The sequence below is a fragment of the Pseudophryne corroboree genome, chromosome 3, assembly GCF_028390025.1.
Source record: "Pseudophryne corroboree isolate aPseCor3 chromosome 3, aPseCor3.hap2, whole genome shotgun sequence".
NCBI classification, from domain to species: domain Eukaryota; kingdom Metazoa; phylum Chordata; class Amphibia; order Anura; family Myobatrachidae; genus Pseudophryne; species Pseudophryne corroboree.
This window is the reverse complement of record NC_086446.1, coordinates 552,774,012-552,793,710: the sequence shown is the minus strand read 5'-3', so window position 1 is coordinate 552,793,710 and position 19,699 is coordinate 552,774,012.

Here is a 19,699-nt window from a genome sequence, read left to right as displayed (position 1 = left end):
AATAGCGTACAGTGTTCTTAGACCTCACAAAGGGTTTTATATAAGATAAATATCTAGCTTTATCAATTGGCGGCTCGCCCGTCCTTCACATATCTGCACTAGGTAGATACAGCAGACATTATCCATCAGCAAAGGGCGGGAGGTTATATTCCTCGTAGTGCTGTCGGGATAAGCGTCTGCTTCTCTTAGTAAAGGGTGCTGAAGGAATCCGGGAACCGGAGGTAAGAACAAAACGATAGTGTCTTTTTAAAACTGTTTATTTCTGTCTTGCGTACACACGCACGCATATCTGCATTTCTTTTCATTCGTGTATTTTCGTATATCACTCTCCTGTTTGCCAGTTTTATAGTTGATAAACGTGCTAAGAGAGATTTGCCGCTATTTCATAGTTTAAGAGTAAAGGTAATATAGTTAAAGTATAGACAAACACACAGCTGTGCCTGAGAGACAAGGCGAAGTCAGTGTGGTGCGTGGTAGATGATAAAGGATCATCTACATTGATAAACGTATAAATTGTGTTACGGTGGATCTTTGCTTTGCGTACACGTGTCTCTAACAAAGGACTGAGACTTGTGTACGCAATCCAAGGGCCGACGCACGCAGCGTATATTACGCAACGGAGCGTACGGGTACGCCCACGTAACTCAAATCACAAGTGTTAATTTTTTTTTCTCCAACGCGATAAATAGCGCAACGCGGTAAGTAACGCAACAGGCGATAAATAGCGCAAATCTATTTTTATATCCGAAATTTAGATTAACAGATCCTTCTCCAAATTTACAACACATCTGGTTTAAAGAAAATTTCTGCGCAGAAATAGAAATAGAAACAAAAGTGTACATGTGGTGAGTGAGTGTTTGCAATTATACAATTTTGAGGTTGAACCACAAGAAAAGTATCGAGTTCTCGTGAAGGTACATACATGTAAGTGACGTGCATGGTGGCTAGGGAGGCATCTCTGGTTAAACATAAAAAATTTGAGCATTAGAGTGTAGCAGACCAGGAGGTCATACTGTAACAGACCAGGAGGTCGCATAACAGACCAGGAGGTCCAGGTACAGCAGACAAGGAAGTCCGCTATAGAGACAAGTAGCACAACACCAAGAAGGGTTGGTGCGGAACCCATATAGGCCATTAAGCTCTGGCTGAAGGAATTCGCAGCCGAAATTTTCGATTCCACTGGTCGCTCCACACATAAGATTAGTTGCTTATGTGCTGAACGATTGTACCGCACGTAATTGTGTGCATTAGTAAACCTGACCTTTACTATTTGTGTACGAAGGTCATAAACGCTATTTGTACATTTTAACGTGATTTGTGTAATTTTTTTTATTTTAAGGGAAGTTCGCTGGTCACTCAGGAACTATCCAACAACCGATACTTGCTGGGGAACGCGCCCCAGTAAATAAAGGTTCACAGGGGCCCTAGGTTGGGTACAACAGCTCTGGATACAGTGATTGTGTTACTGGCCAACGTGGGCGAGAAGTGAGTGGAGTACTCGGTAAACTTCACCGCCAGCCTGCCCCGGACATCTTGGTTTTTGTAAGGGTTCGCTGAAGAAAAGCAACACCTGCAAGTTATGGGGGCCAGTTGTTCAGGTAGGGGGCGATCAACCTCGGTTCGGGTTGATTTAGTAAACCGACCAATAGGGTCGGCCAGGTATGTAATGTGTGAAAAATACGGTTCACACACAGAGGTTTTATGTGATGAATGGGAAAGAATGACTGTACATGACGGGGAGAAATTCCCAAGAATAGGTAGCTTTAGCCCAGAAGTGTTACTAAATCTAAGGAGAAGGATATGTCTCATTAAATCAGCCAAGAGACGAATCAAACATTATGATTATTTACAGTTGTGGCAACAGGTTGGTGACATACAGAGAGGATTGGCTCAGGCGGCGGGATCTGGCTCGATCAGAAAACTGATAGCCACGGCCCCACCGCCACCATATATATCGGGAGAAAAATTGGTTGCGGAGAATGACGCATTAAGGTGTAACAAACAAACACTTAGCAACTGTGTAAATGTTAAAGATGTTAACCAATTAACCAATGCAAGTATTAACCCGTGCAAGTTGTACCCTGTTTTGAACTTTCCTCAGGAGTGTGATCAAGAGGACGAATCGGCAACAATTTCAGCGCTCTCTCTAGCAGCCACCATAGCAGAGACCACTGTAGGCACAGCTCAACCCCCGAGATTAGTAACGAAAGCCCCTAGCGGAGGGATAGGTGAGGTCGTATCAACGGGTAAGTACGGCACCATACACTATGCTGAAACTATTTCACCACAGCCTGTAGAATCTACACAGGATGAGGTTGTTAGAGTTAATCCTGTTAAGGTAATAGTAGTTCCAAATGGGAAAACAGACACTTCAGGAGTCACTCCTGTTAGGAACATTGCCATGTACAGCCCATTTTCCCGAATGGAATTAAGGACCATAGTGTCGGAATTCCCTGACCCTAGAAAAGACTTAGTTGCCAGCCAAAAATACATCAGAGACCTAGGTAACACGTTAGAGCCCAACAACAAAGACTGGCAGATATTGCTGAGAGCATGTTTACCCTCCAATGTCGACGCAGCTCAATTTTTAGCTGACTGTGGATTAGATCAGGATGTACCTCTTACAGATGTGTACAACAAAGACAATGTAAAAAGAATAAGCTTACAGTTAAAAGAGTATTTCCCAGCCGTAGTTAAATCGAACAAAATATTCTCCATTAAACAGAAGGAGTCAGAAACAGCTGCAGAGTATTTTCACAGAGCATTATCAGAAATGGCAAAATACACAGGCATAGAGGACATTAAAACAAACATAAACCATCGAGAAGTAGCAGTATCGGTACTGATGGATGGTTTAAAAGAGTCATTGAAGACTAGGGTACAGACCACACAACCATGTTGGCGAGGTCTGTCTGTGGCTACTTTGAGAGAGGCTGCTATTGATCACGATAGGAACATCACCAGACACAGGGAACAACAAGGTGATAAATTAATGTCAGTAAGTATACAGGCCCTGACCACAAGGCAGCCTTTGTTTATATCACCAAACCCTGTGGGTAAGTCAAGTGTGGTTACTTGTTATTCTTGTCATAAACAGGGACACATGGCATGAGATTGTAGAATGAAGAATTCACGAAACTCATACCAACCCCCTAGACAACGACACGACACACGACATTGGGAGCAAGGTCCGCAGAAACGGAGTTATGAGCCACATACAGGGGAAACAAAAAGATACCCCCCGAACAGAGACTGGCAAGCCTCTGGTAGCTCCCAATTAACTCCATCACAAGTAGTTGCTGCCAGCGGGATTCAGGGAGGTCACCATACCCAATAGGGGTGTGGCCATACCTGTAATCTGCAGCCAGTAAAATTGATTGCAAGTCTTGGAAGTGAACCAGAAATTGCAATCAATGTAGCTGGTAAATCATTAAACTTTCTTGTAGACACAGGGGCGGCCAAATCAGTGATAAATTCGACAGTGGGCATGAGAACCACTGGTAAGACAATTCCAGCCATAGGGGTAACGGGAGTAGTCCAGCACTACCCTGTTAGCAAACCAGCCGAGATTACAGTAGGGCCTTTACATACCAAGCATTCCTTTTTGCTGGCTGCATCGGCACCGACTAATCTCCTGGGAAGAGACTTACTGTGTAAAATGGGGTGCGTCATTTATTGTACTCCTGAAGGTGTATTCTTGGACATACCTGAGAATCACGCTCAGGAAGTGCGAGACATGTTAGACTCCCCGTCAAAATTAATGTCACATACCATTATGACAAATAGGACTCCCTCCCAAGTAGAAGAAATGACATCTCAGATACCAGAGTCACTTTGGACTAAAGATGGACAGGACACTGGATTAATGGCAAACGTAGCTCCGGTAGTTGTACAAGTAAAAGATGGTAGGATAGCTCCAAAAATCCCACAGTACCCTCTGAAGCCAGAGGTGGAGTTAGGAGTGTATCCCGTAATAGAGCGCTTGCTACAACAGGGCATTCTGGTAAGAACGTCCAGCACTGCCAATAGTCCCATCTTCCCTGTTAAAAAGAGTGGGGGGAGGGGTTACCGGCTAGTGCAGGATCTAAGGGGGATTAACAAAATAGTTGAGAGTCAGTTCCCCGTAGTGCCAAATCCAGCTGTCATCCTAATGCAAATCCCTCCCACTGCGAAATTTTTCACTGTTATTGACCTCTGCTCCGCTTTCTTTTCGGTACCTCTGCTCCCTGACAGTCAATATTTGTTTGCATTTACATACAGAGGAGTCCAATACACATGGACTCGATTACCACAAGGATTCATAGATAGCCCAAGTATATTTTCTCAGGCTTTGCATGATTGTTTACAGTCTTTCCAACCAGTGAGTGGATCAGTATTAATACAGTACGTGGATGATCTACTACTGTGTTCTGATTCATTGGAAGCATCCCTGAAGGATACGAAACAGCTCCTGTTTCATCTTTCAGACACAGGACACAAGGTTTCCAAAGACAAGTTGCAATTATGCCAAACTAAGGTAAAATATTTGGGACACTGTTTAACACAAGGACTGAGACACCTGACCGCTGATAGAATTCAAGCAATTAGAGACATGACTCTGCCACAAACCCAGCAACAGATCAGAACATTTTTAGGAATGTGTGGGTATTGCCGTAACTGGATCCCAGGGTTTTCCATCCTAGCGTTACCCTTGCAGGAGATGGTCTCCTCAAACAAACCTGATCGGATTTCGCATACAGACGAGTCTGAGACAGCATTTGAGAGACTTAAACAGTGCCTAACGCAGGCACCAGCATTGGGTATGCCGGACTATGGGAAACCCTTTGAACTATACGGAACAGAAAGTGCTGGTTGCGCGGCAGGCGTACTAACCCAAAAGCACGGTGATGCCAGCAGGCCGGTAGCATATTACAGCGCTCAGCTAGATACGGTAGCGCGATCCCTCCCCACATGCTTGCGAAGCGTTGCTGCGATAGCATTGCTAGTAACGAAAAGCGAAGACGTCGTGCTAGGTCACAACCTCACAATTCATACACCACATGCAGTGTCAGCCTTGTTAAATTCTGCACAAACCAGACACGTCTCATCAGCGCGGTTTACAAGATGGGAATTGGCACTAATGGCCCCCGTAAACATCACCATAAGGAGATGCAGTGCATTAAATCCTGCAACATATCTCCCAGGTGTGCCTGGACAGGCACAAAGGGTGGAGGATGAGAGTGGTGGGGAAGGAGAATTTAACACAAAGGAAGACACTCATGATTGTATGGAATATTTGACCCAAAATTTTACCGCAAGGCCTGACATCAGTGACAACCCACTGGAAGATGTAGAACTTACGTTCTACACGGACGGTAGTTGTCATAGACAGTCAGACTCGGGAGACTTGTGTACTGGATACGCAGTCGTAGATGACCAAGGCACCATAGAAGCGGAACCGCTAGGCCCACCTCACTCAGCCCAGGTTGCTGAACTGGTCGCCCTAACCAGAGCATGTGAATTGGCTAAGGGCAAATCAGCCAATATCTACACAGACTCTAGATACGCATTTGGGGTAGTCCATGATTTCGGAGCCCTATGGCGCCTCAGAAATTTCATGACGGCAGCTGGTACACCGGTAGCGCATGCAGCTCATATAAAAAGGCTTCTAACAGCGATACAGGAACCCGACAGAGTGGCTGTTATCAAATGTAAAGCACACACATATAGCCAAGACCCAGTATCACTTGGTAACAGCCCAGCAGACGAAGCTGCTAAATTAGCAGCTGCTACCCCCAGACAGACAGACACCACACAACTGATGGTATTTAATACCATCAACACACAGAAGTTGTGTGAGATGCAAAATTTGTGTTCCACACAGGAAAAGGCAGTCTGGAAGGCAAAGGGATATGGTCAGGAGTCCTCAGGACTCTGGACGGATGGACACGGTAAACCAGTGGCCCCCAAAGCATACCTTCCATGCTTAGCTGAGGCAGCTCACGGGCTGACTCATCTGGGCAAGGAAGGGATGTGCAAGTTGGTAAGAGCATATTGGTGTGCCCCAGGATTTTCTTCTCATGCGAGTAAAAGGGCAATGTCATGCCTTACCTGTCTGAGAAAGAACATCGGAAAGGCAATACCTACAGAACCATCTCATATCCCACCTGCCGGCGGCCCTTTCCAGGTAATACAGATTGACTTTATTCAATTACCCCCTTGTCGAAATTTGAAATATGTACTTGTTTGTATAGATGTTTTTTCAAATTGGGTCGAAGCATTTCCGGCGGCAACAAATACCGCTATGTTTACTGCTAAGAAAATTGTGCAGGAATTTGTATGTAGATATGGTATCCCTAGAATTATCGAAAGTGATAGGGGTACCCATTTTACAGGTGATGTCTTTCAAGGAATGTGTAAATTGATGGGAATTGATAGCAAGCTGCACACTCCATACCGTCCACAGGCGAGTGCGAAAGTGGAAAGAGTGAACAGCACTATTAAAAATAAACTGAGTAAAGTGATGGCAGAGACAGGATTGACATGGCCAGAAGCTTTACCCATTGTACTGTACAGCATCAGTACCACTCCCAGGTCCCCTCTTAATCTGTCTCCCTTTGAGATCTTGTTTGGTCGACAACCGCATGTTATGATTAACCCTCAGGATGATTTGAAGTGTAACAATGAAGTGACTGTAAAATACTTGATTAACATGAGTAAACAGTTGAGGAATCAAAATGATAATCTGAAGTTAGTGATTCCTGATTTACCAGATAGTAATTGTCATGACATTGAACCTGGGGATTATGTAATGATACGGAATTTTCTACGCTCAGGTTGCCTTATTGACAGATGGGAAGGACCATACCAGGTCTTATTGACTAGCACTACAGCATTGAAGGTTGCTGAGAGAGAGACTTGGGTTCATTCGTCCCACTGTAAAAAGGTTGCTGATCCAGAGAGGTCCCGTGATAAGGAACAGACGGTAGAGGTTGTATCACTGGAGTGTCTGTTCCAGGAGGATTAAGGCGGCACCTGAGCATTGAAAATCACAAGACCAAAAGCAGTTGTCGATCCCCTGTTCCCTTTTATTGTTTTTCTCCAACTTCCCATCCCCTCTCCTTCAAATTATTTTTTCCCCCTTCTCATTCTTCTCCGTTTCCTCCTACAAGATGGACTTGCCCCAAGAGACTGTGATCCGGATTTTCCTGTTGACCATGATGTTGACCAGAGCAGTCTGTTCCGGCGAGAGTACCATGGAGGTCGAGAGAGGTTCTGGAATGGGTTCTGATGACAGAGATGGAGGCGTAGTTTTCCAAGAACAACATAATCAACAAGCAAAGGCGAGTATCAGAAAACGATCCGATAGCATTGACCATAGAAGGAATTGTGAAGGATTGTTAGCTGAAGAAAACTGTATCTGTCGGCTCTGTAACAATGTCATTGAGGATGGGTGCATAAAGAAATGCCAATCCAGTTTTAATATCCATATGGACCGGCATCCATTGAGTGACTATCACTCCTTAGTGGGTAGTGTGTTAAATAAAACAGATTGTTGGGTATGCTCTCAAGTACCTCAAGGTCATAGCAAATCAGGACTAGTGCCATTTCCTTTAACGTTAGGGGAGGTACTTGAGTTAAGTGGTGGGAGACCGGTGGACAGGAGGTTTAATATCTCCAGCCCTCCTAGTTTGAAGCTCCACCAATACCATGTGGATAGGTCCCTATTATGTTTTAACATCTCCAATCCCCGAAAGCCGGGAAATTGGGAAGTGTCATGGAGTAATCAAACCATGACCTTTTCGCATAAAGCAGATAGAATGCCTACAGATACAGAGCTTATACGCCACCTAGCCAGTAGAGGAAAATCTTTCCGGTATAGGTATACCTTAGGAAATAGGATTACGAGAGTTGGAGAGGTATCACCAGGATACTGTGCACATATCGTACAACCTGATACGTGTACTAAGCAGATGGAAGAATTAGGGTTAGGAGATTTCACATGGAAGGTGTGTAATATGGTTATGTCCTACTCCGTCCCATATGTTCTCCCCGATGATGCATATTTCATATGCGGGAGAAAGGCGTATAAGTGGCTTGCCCCAAACTCTGAAGGATTGTGTTATATTGGAAAAGTACTGCCTGAAGTAATGACTGTATCACATGACAAAATGAAAGACATACACCGTGTTGCCCAAACTCCTTATACTCACACCCATTACGAGCACGTAGTTAAACGGCACCTGATAGAAAGAACAGAGCATCCGGCCTCTGACATGATCCATGAATCCACCGGGATTCAGTTTCTAATCGCGTTAGACATCACTCGCACCGCTAGAGGAGTGTTGAATTATAAATACATATCTGCGCTCGCCAATTTGTTAGATAATATCACTGAAATGTATGATGACACGTTTAGGTATACTGGAAGAGAACTTCAAGCTTATAAAACAGAACTGGTACAGCATAGAATGGTTCTTAATTACCTCACAGCAGTGACAGGCGGATATTGTGTCACACTGGCAACACAATACGGCGTGAAATGTTGCACATATATTACGAATAGCACTGAGGACCCGGTCGAGGTCATAGACCAAAAGATGGACGATATTCTCCAACTGAAGTGGGAATTTCGCAGGAGACACAATCTCACTCTTGCTGCTGTAGGTAATGAGCTGACTGGTTGGGTGTCATGGTTGAACCTGCGAAATTGGTTCTCTGGTTTAGGAGACTGGGCTCAAGGAGTCATAATGGATGTTGGGAAGTTTCTCCTGTGTATCTTAGGTGTTATCATAACGATTGGTTTGATATTTAAATGCGGTCAGGCTTTAATGAGGTGCAATCGTCATACTAGGGTAATGAGTTTAAGGAGCAAGGAAACTGTAATTCCAATGGACTTGATTTATGACCCAAATGTAGAAACAATGATGTGATGAAAATGCGATTTCTACGGTCCGTTTCTTTCACCTGTTTTTCCGTTTCCTCCAAGGTAAAAAGACCCACTTGGACGAGGAATTTGATGAGCCGATATACAGACAACAGAGGGATTAAAGAAGAAGTTTTGACAACCTGATACACAGATTTTTGATGAACTATGCCATGGATCCCCAGTTTCCCTAGAAATTTTAAAATTACGCTAGCCCAACACTTTTGTAAATCTATGGACATTGACAGCTTTTGCTCGCACCTTATGGGCAAAAGCACAAAGAAGACTGCATTCAACAGGCACCAAACAAGACCTCAATCGACGAATGTACATTTACCTGACATAGAATACCACCGCATTTACCGTAATTATGTCTTTTCTTCATTTCTACAACCCTCAGGTAATGACACACATAGTCGATAGGGAATACAGGCACAGATATCAGCAATCACATATCTCCCCCATTCATGTATCATCAACTAAAATGTGCTCCCCCATTTTGTTACAACCAAAGCCGAAAGAGCTCGGTAAAGTTTGACAGCCCATCCACAGACCCGTACCACGGGATAAGAAGGAATTCAAATGTATACTTCGCAATACCTCGAAGCTTGATTTAAAACACGTACGGCACGATGATACATGACCCCCAAGCACGGATTCATACACACATGCTTCTGCTATCTCACTAGGTCATACCCTTTTCCTACCTTCTCCTCTCCTCCCCTACCCAACCATGTAAATGTATTAACCCTGACATATATTTTTCTCTTTTGAAATGTTTTAGAAGGTGGCAGTTATTATTGACTGCCAAAGGGTGGACTGTCAAAGTCAGAAAAATATCTCTATGCACACTACCATATTTGCACCTCACACAGGTCCGTGCTGCGCATGCGTGCGCTCTCCCGTACGTGCGCATACTCACAGTCGCGGGCACCCGCAGGCGCACGGTATGCATATTTACGGTAGAGTTTATGTGATCGTAGCGTGCGACTCAATCGTTACATATTTTCACTATATAATGTATTTTGTAGATCATGGTCCCTTTGATAGATTCTGAAAGTTTAGTTAACATAGCATGTTCCTGAACAGAGAGATCCCTCTTTGTATTGTACGAAGGGTCTAACAGGGGTCATACAGTGGTGTTTGGTACCCATCGGAAGAGTATTTAAATAGCAATATTCCGGTGTTGGTTTGGAGCGGATTAATCGCTCGTGCGAATAGTTATGGACATAAGAAGTTTATGTCCATTTACTATTATTTGTTCTTATTTAGTCATGCGGCGGGAAACTCAGTGTCCCACCCACCTGAACAGTTGGAAGCAGTCACAGCCCACCTGTATGAATCAACCTATGACCTTTTGTTATAATGCGAAGCCGAATTCCTGTGTCCAATGAACAATGAGATTGTAGGGACCATTGAATTGCATTGTGTGTGGGGCATAAATAGGCAGGCCGACCATATCCAGTTCACTCTCTTCAACGGTTCTCATTGCTGATAATCGGGAGCTGGATATCGAGGCGCATGCGATCGTTTCCCCTTGTGCGTAAGTGTTTCTCCGCAACTATATTGATCTTCTTGTTATTGTGGGCCAATTTCTCTCTCTCTCTCTCTCCTCCTCTTTTTCTCTTATTTTCCCTTAAATAGTAATTGTATTATATTTCCTGTGTAGTTATCTGGTTAGGTAGTCTATGTTATATTGTAGTGTATGATTTGTATTTGTATTAATTCTTTTGCAAAGTATATCATTCAAAATATATACATATTAGGCGTTGGACCCTAAGCCCAGGTATCTGTGTATTTCTTATAGTGTCTAGTATTCTCAGAGCGTCGGTGATGCTCAAACAGCTTTTAAGTTAATAAGGTTACACTAGGTTGCATCTACACCCTATCTCTACACTAAGGTTTTACAGCATATTTCATTGTTTATGGTTTAGATATAAAGGTTTAACATTGTGAGCGTCAGCGCCGCTCGTGATCTCCTCGTGGTCTCGAGCGTCCGCTACGCTGATAGCGTAGCATTACGGTAGTCGCTCACCTATAAGTGTGCCCGATACCAACAGCGTATTCTCGTGAGCGTCTGTATCGCTCGAGCAGCCCGCTCCCGATACAGCGTCCGTTACGCTATAGTGAACCATTACGTTAGTCAGCAGCCAATAGCGTGCCTGCCTGTGATCTCTTGGCCGTGAGCGAACGTGACGCTTGAGCGTCTCGACCACGGCTAAGCGATTGTTACGCAACAAGCGTACCCTTACGGTACTTCATACGTAAATAGCGTACAGTGTTCTTAGACCTCACAAAGGGTTTTATATACGATAAATATCTAGCTTTATCAGTGTACAAGCATTTTCTTGAATTAAAGCTGTTCATTCATTTATAGAATTAAAGCTCAGTTTCTTTTTACAACTTTGATTAAGCTTTTTTTTTATGTGAATCTGTTTGGTAGCAGACCCCATACTTTGGGATATTTGAACCAGAAGAAAGCAAGAAAAAAAAATAGAAGGAAATGTATTTAATTGCTGTTTTATGTAATTTTCTTTGATTGAGTTAAAGACTCCTGGCAACATCCCCTGAAAATTATCAGAAAACATGATATTCAATCCTGACTCGCCATGCAGCTTTTTTTAGTGTTCTGAATACAAGTCACCTACTATACTGTCATTTAATAAGTCCACATATTGTTGACAAACATACTGAAATCCAGTGGCGTGTGGTGAGGTCAGTGGCTGGTGAGATACTGCAGCCATATTGTCCGCCGAGTCTCGTTGATGAACCCAAATGCTACAGCCCCCAAACCGAAGCCAGCTACTGCCACTGTCCTTGTGTATTCCAAAGGCACACGTGCTGCTGGAAAAGTTGGTGTGGACTTGTAATGAGGGTGTGACCTCACAACAAGGGGCATGGCCTCAATGGGAATGCTGTATCCGTATGACCAGGAGAAGTTGATGCCTTGGAAAGGCAGATGGTGACAGGAGAGAGATGGTGATAGGGAGACAGCGATGCAAGGAATATGCAGTGGGTGACATGGAGAGGATGATGGAGAGAGGGTGACAGGGAGATGGTGACAGTTAAAGGGTGACATAGATAGGCAGTGGGTGACAGGGAGTGGGTGACACCAGGGAGAAGATGGCATGAAGAGGGTAATACCAGGGAGAGTTTGACAGCAGTGGGTGACAGGGAGAGGGTGATATCAGGGAGCTTGTGAAAGGAAGAGAGTGATGCCAAGGCAATAAAGGGTGACAGGAAGAGGGTGATGCCTATGATAGGGTGACAGCTGTAGGTGACAGGGAGAGGGTGATGCCAGGGAGCTGGTAACAGGAAGAGGGTGACAGCAGTTGGTGCAAATTGTGGGTAACAGGGAGAGGGTGATGCCAGGGAGAGGGTGACAGAAATAGGGTGATGCTAGAAGAGGGTGATAGGGAGAGGGTGACAGCAGTGGGTGACAGTAGAGGGTGTCAGGTAGAGGGTGATACTAAGGGTAGCACATTATCGTCACACTCTGTTGGCAGTATAGCATAGAAGATAACCATACAGCCTGGTCCCCAGTGAGCTTGTCAAAGTAAAGTACCCACCACTCTCCCCCTGCAAATACCAGCCAGCCCCCATCGCTACCGGTAACAGAGAGAGGAAACAACAAACCTGCTCCCTGTAGTGGGGCTGCTCATCCTCCAGCACTTCCTAGCTCCACCTGTACAGGGTCGCAGGCTTCTGGGGTTACTACTTTGGTATTAGGGCTCCAGGTGTGGCTGGGAGCGGGGCCTGTGCATGGTGACACTGCGCCCTAGGCTACATTTTAGCCTACCACCCATCCTCCCTCAAAAACCTGCACAAGTAACTTTTTGTAAAACTAGTTAGTGGACTCTAGGGCAGCACCAGAGTCTAATCACTTACACTTCTGGCTAGAGAAAAGGGGGCCTGGATGGAGATGGTACATGGACCCCCTCATTGCTGAATACACCTTTGTGTGGGATCGGTATTGGATCCCATTGCATGGTTTGCTGAATTACAGTATACCAACATTGGCATCATGTGCACCACAATGATGGCGGGGGAGGGGGGGTGAGCACAACAAAGCCTCTTGTGGGTTCACTGCACTCACTACGTTGCTGGCTCGGAGGCAAGGTTCACATGCAGCAGGTTCTATTATCCCTCTATGGGTGTCGTGGTCACCCACAGAGGAAGAATCACTTACTTTGCCGGTATTCTGGTGGTGGCAACGTACCCCTGTTGGGATCCTGGCATTGGTATTGAGAAAGCTGGGATCCTGACAGGTGTTTATTTTAACCGCAAACACTGTGTGTGTGTGTGTGTGTGTGTGTGTGTGTGTGTGTGTGTGTGTGTGTGTGTGTGTGTGTAAAAAGAAAAAAAAAATCAATGTGCTCTGTATGTACATGGAAAGCAGTAGTACATATTCTTCTTTCCCTCAACTTCCACAAAACATCACTACCCTTCCCCCACACACAGATATTACATTACACCATCCCCAAATAACTTCAGTATACTATAAAACAAGAAAGTACACAACCCCATGTAAGTGATACAACCCCCACCCCACACAATATTATTTACCAACCCACTCCCCTAAAGATAATACTAACACAACATTCAAAGATAATATTACTATATACCCAAACCCCCATATATAAAGACATCCATCCCCCCACAGATATTCACTTCTGAATTTAGAAGTTGCAGTCTCTATATATTCCCTGGTTCACCCCATGGAGCTGGCTGAGAAGGACTCAGATATTCCCAACTAGAGCAGGAAAGGGGTATGGCCTCCAGCAACAGGGGGCGGAGCCTTAGGAGGAAAGGAAGAAGATATATATGGCTTCAGTAGACTGGTGGCTGTGTCGGGGCAGGTAGCAGCCATGCAGATAGGGAAGAGGCAGTCAATGGGCACTACTGCTACTGGCTGTGCTGCAGCAGACATGTCAGACTGTGACTGTGACATGTCTGCATTCTCAGCCAGACAGCAGCTGAAATGGGTGGGGGCAGCGGCCACAGCATACAGCATCCATCGCTGCCATACATATTTAGTAAAATAAAGGGGGGCACATATGTAAATTATAAGTTTAACAAATTCCTAGATGATGGAGGGTCACATGCTTTTGATCCCTCCGTATCATGCCCCTTTCAAAGTGACACTGCTGTTAGGTGCCGCTTCTGCTGATTTTTTTAATGGTCTTTTACTGCCCAATGCTTAGACCCATGCCCCACTTCTGGGCCTTTCACACTGACTGCGGGAGGCACCGTAACACTATTAACACACTTTTAAAATAAGAAAAAATGATAAAAATAATATCAAGGCTAAAGCAGTTACTTATGACACAGAATATGTGTCATAAGTATCTTCTTTGTATTATTTTAATCATTAATGACAGGGGAGGCACTGCCTCTCCTAACTCGCCTGACTGCATGCCCCTGCTGAAATGTAAACAATAGAGTGGCAAGATGGCTGAAATTGCTTGGTTTGTGCATGCATGCATGTGCGTGCTAAATTGGCTAACCAAAAGATGTTTATACTTAGAGATTAGTGGGTTCGGTTCTCAGAAAACCGAACCTCCCCCACTCCACCCGAACTTCACTGCCCGAGCCGGGAACCAATCCCAGTTCGGGACTTCCTGCCAGACTCGGAAACTAGAACGAGTCAAAATGTCATCATCCTGCTGTCGGATTCTCTCTCTGTGTGGTTTTGTTGAGTGAGGTTAGTGTGTCCTATGTAGGGTTGCTTTTCCTGTCACTGTGGTGTCCCTATTCTGTTAGGGGTGCTGTCCTGGATTTCACTGGTGTTTCATGTGCTGTTAGGGGTGCTGCAGCTGTATATGTGTGTTGCTGTCCTGGCTGTCTCTGTGTTGTACAGGGGCAGAGGCACTGTCCTCCAGTATGCATTGAATATACAGGTGTGCTAATGTTAAAATAAAAGTACACTGGTCCTGTATGCAGTAAAAATACATGGGTGCTGCTGCTAAAATAAATGTACACTGGTCCTGTATGCTGTAAAATACAGCGATTCTGCTGTTAAAATAAAAGTATACTGTTCCTGTATGCTGTAAAAATACAGGAATGATGCTGTTAAAATAAAAGTACACTGACCCTGTCTTGCATGCTGTAAAAATAAAGGGATGCTGCATTTAAAATAAAAGTACACTGGTTCTGTATGCTGTAAAAATATAGAATTGCTGATGTTAAAATAAAAGTACACTGGTGCTGTATGCTGTAAAAATACAGGGGTGCTGCCTTTAAAATAAAAGTACACTGTTCCCCTATGCTGTAAAAATAAAGAAGGGGTTCTGCTGTTAAAAAAGTACATTGGCCTTGTCTTGTTTGCTGTAAAAATACATATGTGCTGCTGTTAAAATAAAAGTACACTAGTCCTGTATGCTGTTAAAATACAGGGGTGCTGCTGTTAAAAAAGGTACACTGGTCCTGTAAGCTGTAAAAATACAGGGGTGCTGTTGTTAAAATAAAAATACACTTGACCTGTTTTGTATGTTGTAAACATACAGGGGTGCTGCTGTTAAAATAAAAGTACACTGGTGCTGTATGCTGTAAAAATACAGTGGTGCTGTGACAATAAAGGGGCACTGTTCTTTGTGCTTTAATAATAAAGGGGTGCTGTCCTGTAAAATAGAGAACAAACATTTGGAGGGAAAAATGGAGGAAAAAATAGTGGAATATCAGGAACCACTTCCAGTTCCTAGTACTAGTGCTGAAGCTACTGCTGCCACTAGTCATGACATTGATGATGCAATTCCATCAACATTGTCTGCTATGGCTGATGCCCAATGTCACAGAGGGAATGTAATAATTAATAATCAGGAAAAAAAGAAATTATCTAGTGAGAAATGTAAATTGGCAATATGCCATTCACAACATGAAGTGGCAAGGAAAGGCTAAGGCCTTGACCTGTGTTTATGACTGGTGGCTCAGCTTCGCATGAGGATGGAAAGCATCCTCCCTCTCAAAAAATAAAAAAAATTAAGTTTGTTAAAACACAGGAAAAAACAACTGTGCGTACAGAGATATCACAAATCCCCAAAGAGAGTCCAAGTGTTTCCCTCAATGTCAATTTCCTCCTCAGTCAGAAATGTAAGTTGTCTTGCAGGCCATGTCCCTAGCATAAATGATGAGTCCTCTGCTAACTGGGATTCCTCTGGAGGATCCTTGGGTGGTATGCCTACTGCTGCTGTTGCTGCTGGAAATCGATTGTCATCCCAGCGATGAAGTCAGAAGACCACTTGTACTACTTCAACTAAGCAATTGACTGTCCAACAGTCCTTTGAAAGGAAGATGAAATATGACAGCAGTCACTCTGTTGCAAAGCGGATTACTGAGGCCATAACAACTATGCAGGTATTAGACGTGTGTCCAGTATCCTCCAGTAGTGCAGTAGGATTTAAACAGTTGATAGACATACTGTGTCCCTGGTACCAAGATTCCACTTCAATAGGCAAGCGATTACTGGACTGTACAGGGACATAAAGAAAAGTGTCCTGAAAAATGCAGTTGTACTCACTGTCCACTTAAACACGGACATGTAGACAAGTGGAGCAGGGCAAACTAAGGACTACATGACTGTGACAGCCCACTGGGTTTATGTATTGCCTCCCACAGCAACAGCAGCAGCGGCACCAGTAGCAGCATCTCACAAACACCAACTCGTTCCTAGGCAGGCTATGCTGTGTACAACGGTTTCCGTAAGAGGCACACAGCTGACAACCTCTTATGGAAACTGAGGGACATAATCGCACAATGGCTTACCCTACTTAAACTCTCCTGAGGATTTGTGATATATGATAATGCCACCAATATTGTGCATGTATTACATCTGGGCAAATTCCAGCAAGCCCAATGTTTTACACAGACAATTAATTTGTGTCATAACTGAGGGCTGGTGCTGACTGCAGGAAGCCTCAGTTGTAGGGGCTGAGGAATACTTAAACTTGGGAGGCAAGATAGGATTCCTGAACATGCGTGTAAACTTGCTGTACCAGTGCCCGAAGGCGTGACCACGACAAACAGGGAGTAAGTTCAAGGGTTTTATTAAACACAAAGCTAAAAAACAGAGAAAAAAACTAGTATATTGCGCTTGATGTACTGATTGAATAAAAAAATATATTCATATAATTGTGTGTCTGCTTTTACTCAATTAGCACCCATGGAACTTACTTTCATAAAATTCTATTAAGGCTTTAATTAATAACAACACACATATATGAAGCATAAAATTCCAGAAATAGTATAGTATGCTCAAACACACTTAAAGGAAACACTCTAAATGTCTTGAACCCAAATAGTTGAGTGATAACAATGTCCTTAAGCACTGTCAGATGAATGGCAACAAGGTATCTTGTAAAGTGCTAAACAGACCCGTCTGGTCTGTTACATACAGTGTATCAAAACTGCAACAGTTGCTATTGCCTGTAAAGATTGATATATAGTATCTCCAATCCTCCTGCTACTGGCGTCCCAGTGCAGAGGAAAGCTGCTGTAATTATATTTACCTGAACCAGTGGGATTGTCCAGATATACAGCGCAGGTGTGCAGGGAGATATCCTTGTGGCATGCAGCCACGGCGTTCACCGCCGGCACTATTCGTGGTGCAGAAAGTAACTCTGTCCTGGAAGGTGGGTATGGATGCTCCAGATACCGCTGTCCTGACAAGCGGGTGTAGAGACTCCAGATGCCTCTCCAGAAGTAGACGCCGGCAACAGACTCTGGCGATAGACGCTGGCAATAACGCTTGTGCTGATGTTACCGTCAGTGTGTAAATCAGAGTGGGGAGATGACATCAAGGCGTTTCATCCCCTCACAGCTCGGGACTTCCTCAAGACCTTGGGACTTCCACAGTCTTGAGGAAGTCCCGAGCTGTGACGGGACGAAACGCGTTGACGTCATCTCCCCGCTCTGATTTACACACTGACGGTAACATCAGCACAAGCACTATTGCCAGCGTTTATCGCCAGAGTCTGTTGCCAACGTCTACTCCTGGAGAGGCACCTGGAGTCTCTATGTCCACTTGTCAGGACAGCGGTATCTGGAGCGTCCATACCCGCCCGCCAGGACAGAGTTACTTTCTGCACCACGAATAGTGCCGGCGGTGAACGCCGTGGTTGCATACCACACGGATATCTCCCTGCACACCTGTGCTGTATATCTGGACAATCCCGCTGGTTCAGGTAAATATAATTACAGCAGCTTTCCTCTGCACTGGGACGCCAGTAGCAGGAGGATTGGAGATACTATATATCAATCTTTACAGGCAATAGCAACTGTTGCAGTTTTGATACACTGTATGTAACAGACCAGACGGGTCTGTTTAGCACTTTACAAGATACCTTGTTGCCATTCATCTGACAGTGCTTAAGGACATTGTTATCACTCAACTATTAGGGTTCAAGACATTTAGAGTGTTTCCTTTAAGTGTGTTTGAGCAAACTATATTATTTCTGGAATTTTATGCTTCATATATGTGTGTTGTTATTAATTAAAGCCTTAATAGAATTTTATGAAAGTAAGTTCCATGGGTGCTAATTTGAGTAAAAGCAGACACACAATTATATGAATATATTTTTTATTCAATCAGTACATCAAGCGCAATATACTAGTTTTTTTCTCTGTTTTTTTTGTGTCCTTGAGGATTTTGCCAGTCCTTTAGTATGTGCAGCTGATGTACGGATAAGTATTAATTTCTAATTTATTTGTGCCAGGAGTTGGAGTGTTAACCACTCCATAAGAATCTGTTGTTAAACACACAGCTCACAGGTATATTGGCAGTTGCAGTATGGAATTCAACAGGCAATGAGTCACAGTCCCTTAAAGTGCCGTAGGAAGTCTCTAGGTGTGGTATAAACAGAGAAAAGTCTTAAAGGACCTGGAGGTGGTATGTCCTTTACCAACACCAATGCACTGAGTGGTGACTTAGGAACAGAAGCTGGTGACTGTATGAACTGCTGGGTTTTACCAGATGGGACTGGTCCAATGGATGGGTTGTATTAGTAGTGCTGGTGAGCACTATTGTAGCTAGGGAGTGAAGGTATATACAGGTGATGCTTGGGAGCATATACAGGTGATGCTTGGGAGCACAGATTACCAGAGAACGGAGACAGGGCACCGCTGGGAGCTGGAATGCTGGAAGCCGGTGTTGAGTAATCTGTCCAACACAGGATGCAATGTTGAGACACTGCGGAGTCAGGCTGCACCATGAGGAATAGAACTGGTGCGAGTCTCTAGGGGACTTTTGCAGGCAGGAACAACCACAATGAGGAGAGACTGGTATCACTGGGATAACAACTGAAGCACTGACAATCCTCCAGCACAAGAACAGGATATTTATACCTGCTGTGATGCAGGCATTGGCTAAGCAATTAAGCAGAGTTCTGTGGCGCAGTGGATTGGAAGAAACAACAGTATGTGACCAAAAGCAACATGGCAGCGCCCATGTTACTACTTGGAGGGAAAGTCAGCTTGGAAAGAAACATGTGGAAAACAACAGTAATGGCGGCGGAGGCCGCAGCAGGCAGGAGACGCCACACTGATCCATTTGCACAGCCAGACCACAGGGACAGCGGCAGAGACCGCAGTGGGCAGAAGATGTCATGCCCAGCTCTCTGCACACTGAGGACACAGGACCGACGGCAACAGAGATTGCAGCGGGCAGGAGACGCCACACCTGCTCACCCGCATAGCAAGACCACAGGCACAGTGACAGAGACCGCAGTGAGCATGAGACGTCATAACCAGCTCTCTGCACACTGAAGGCACAGGCACGGCTGAAGCAGTCGCAGCGGGATG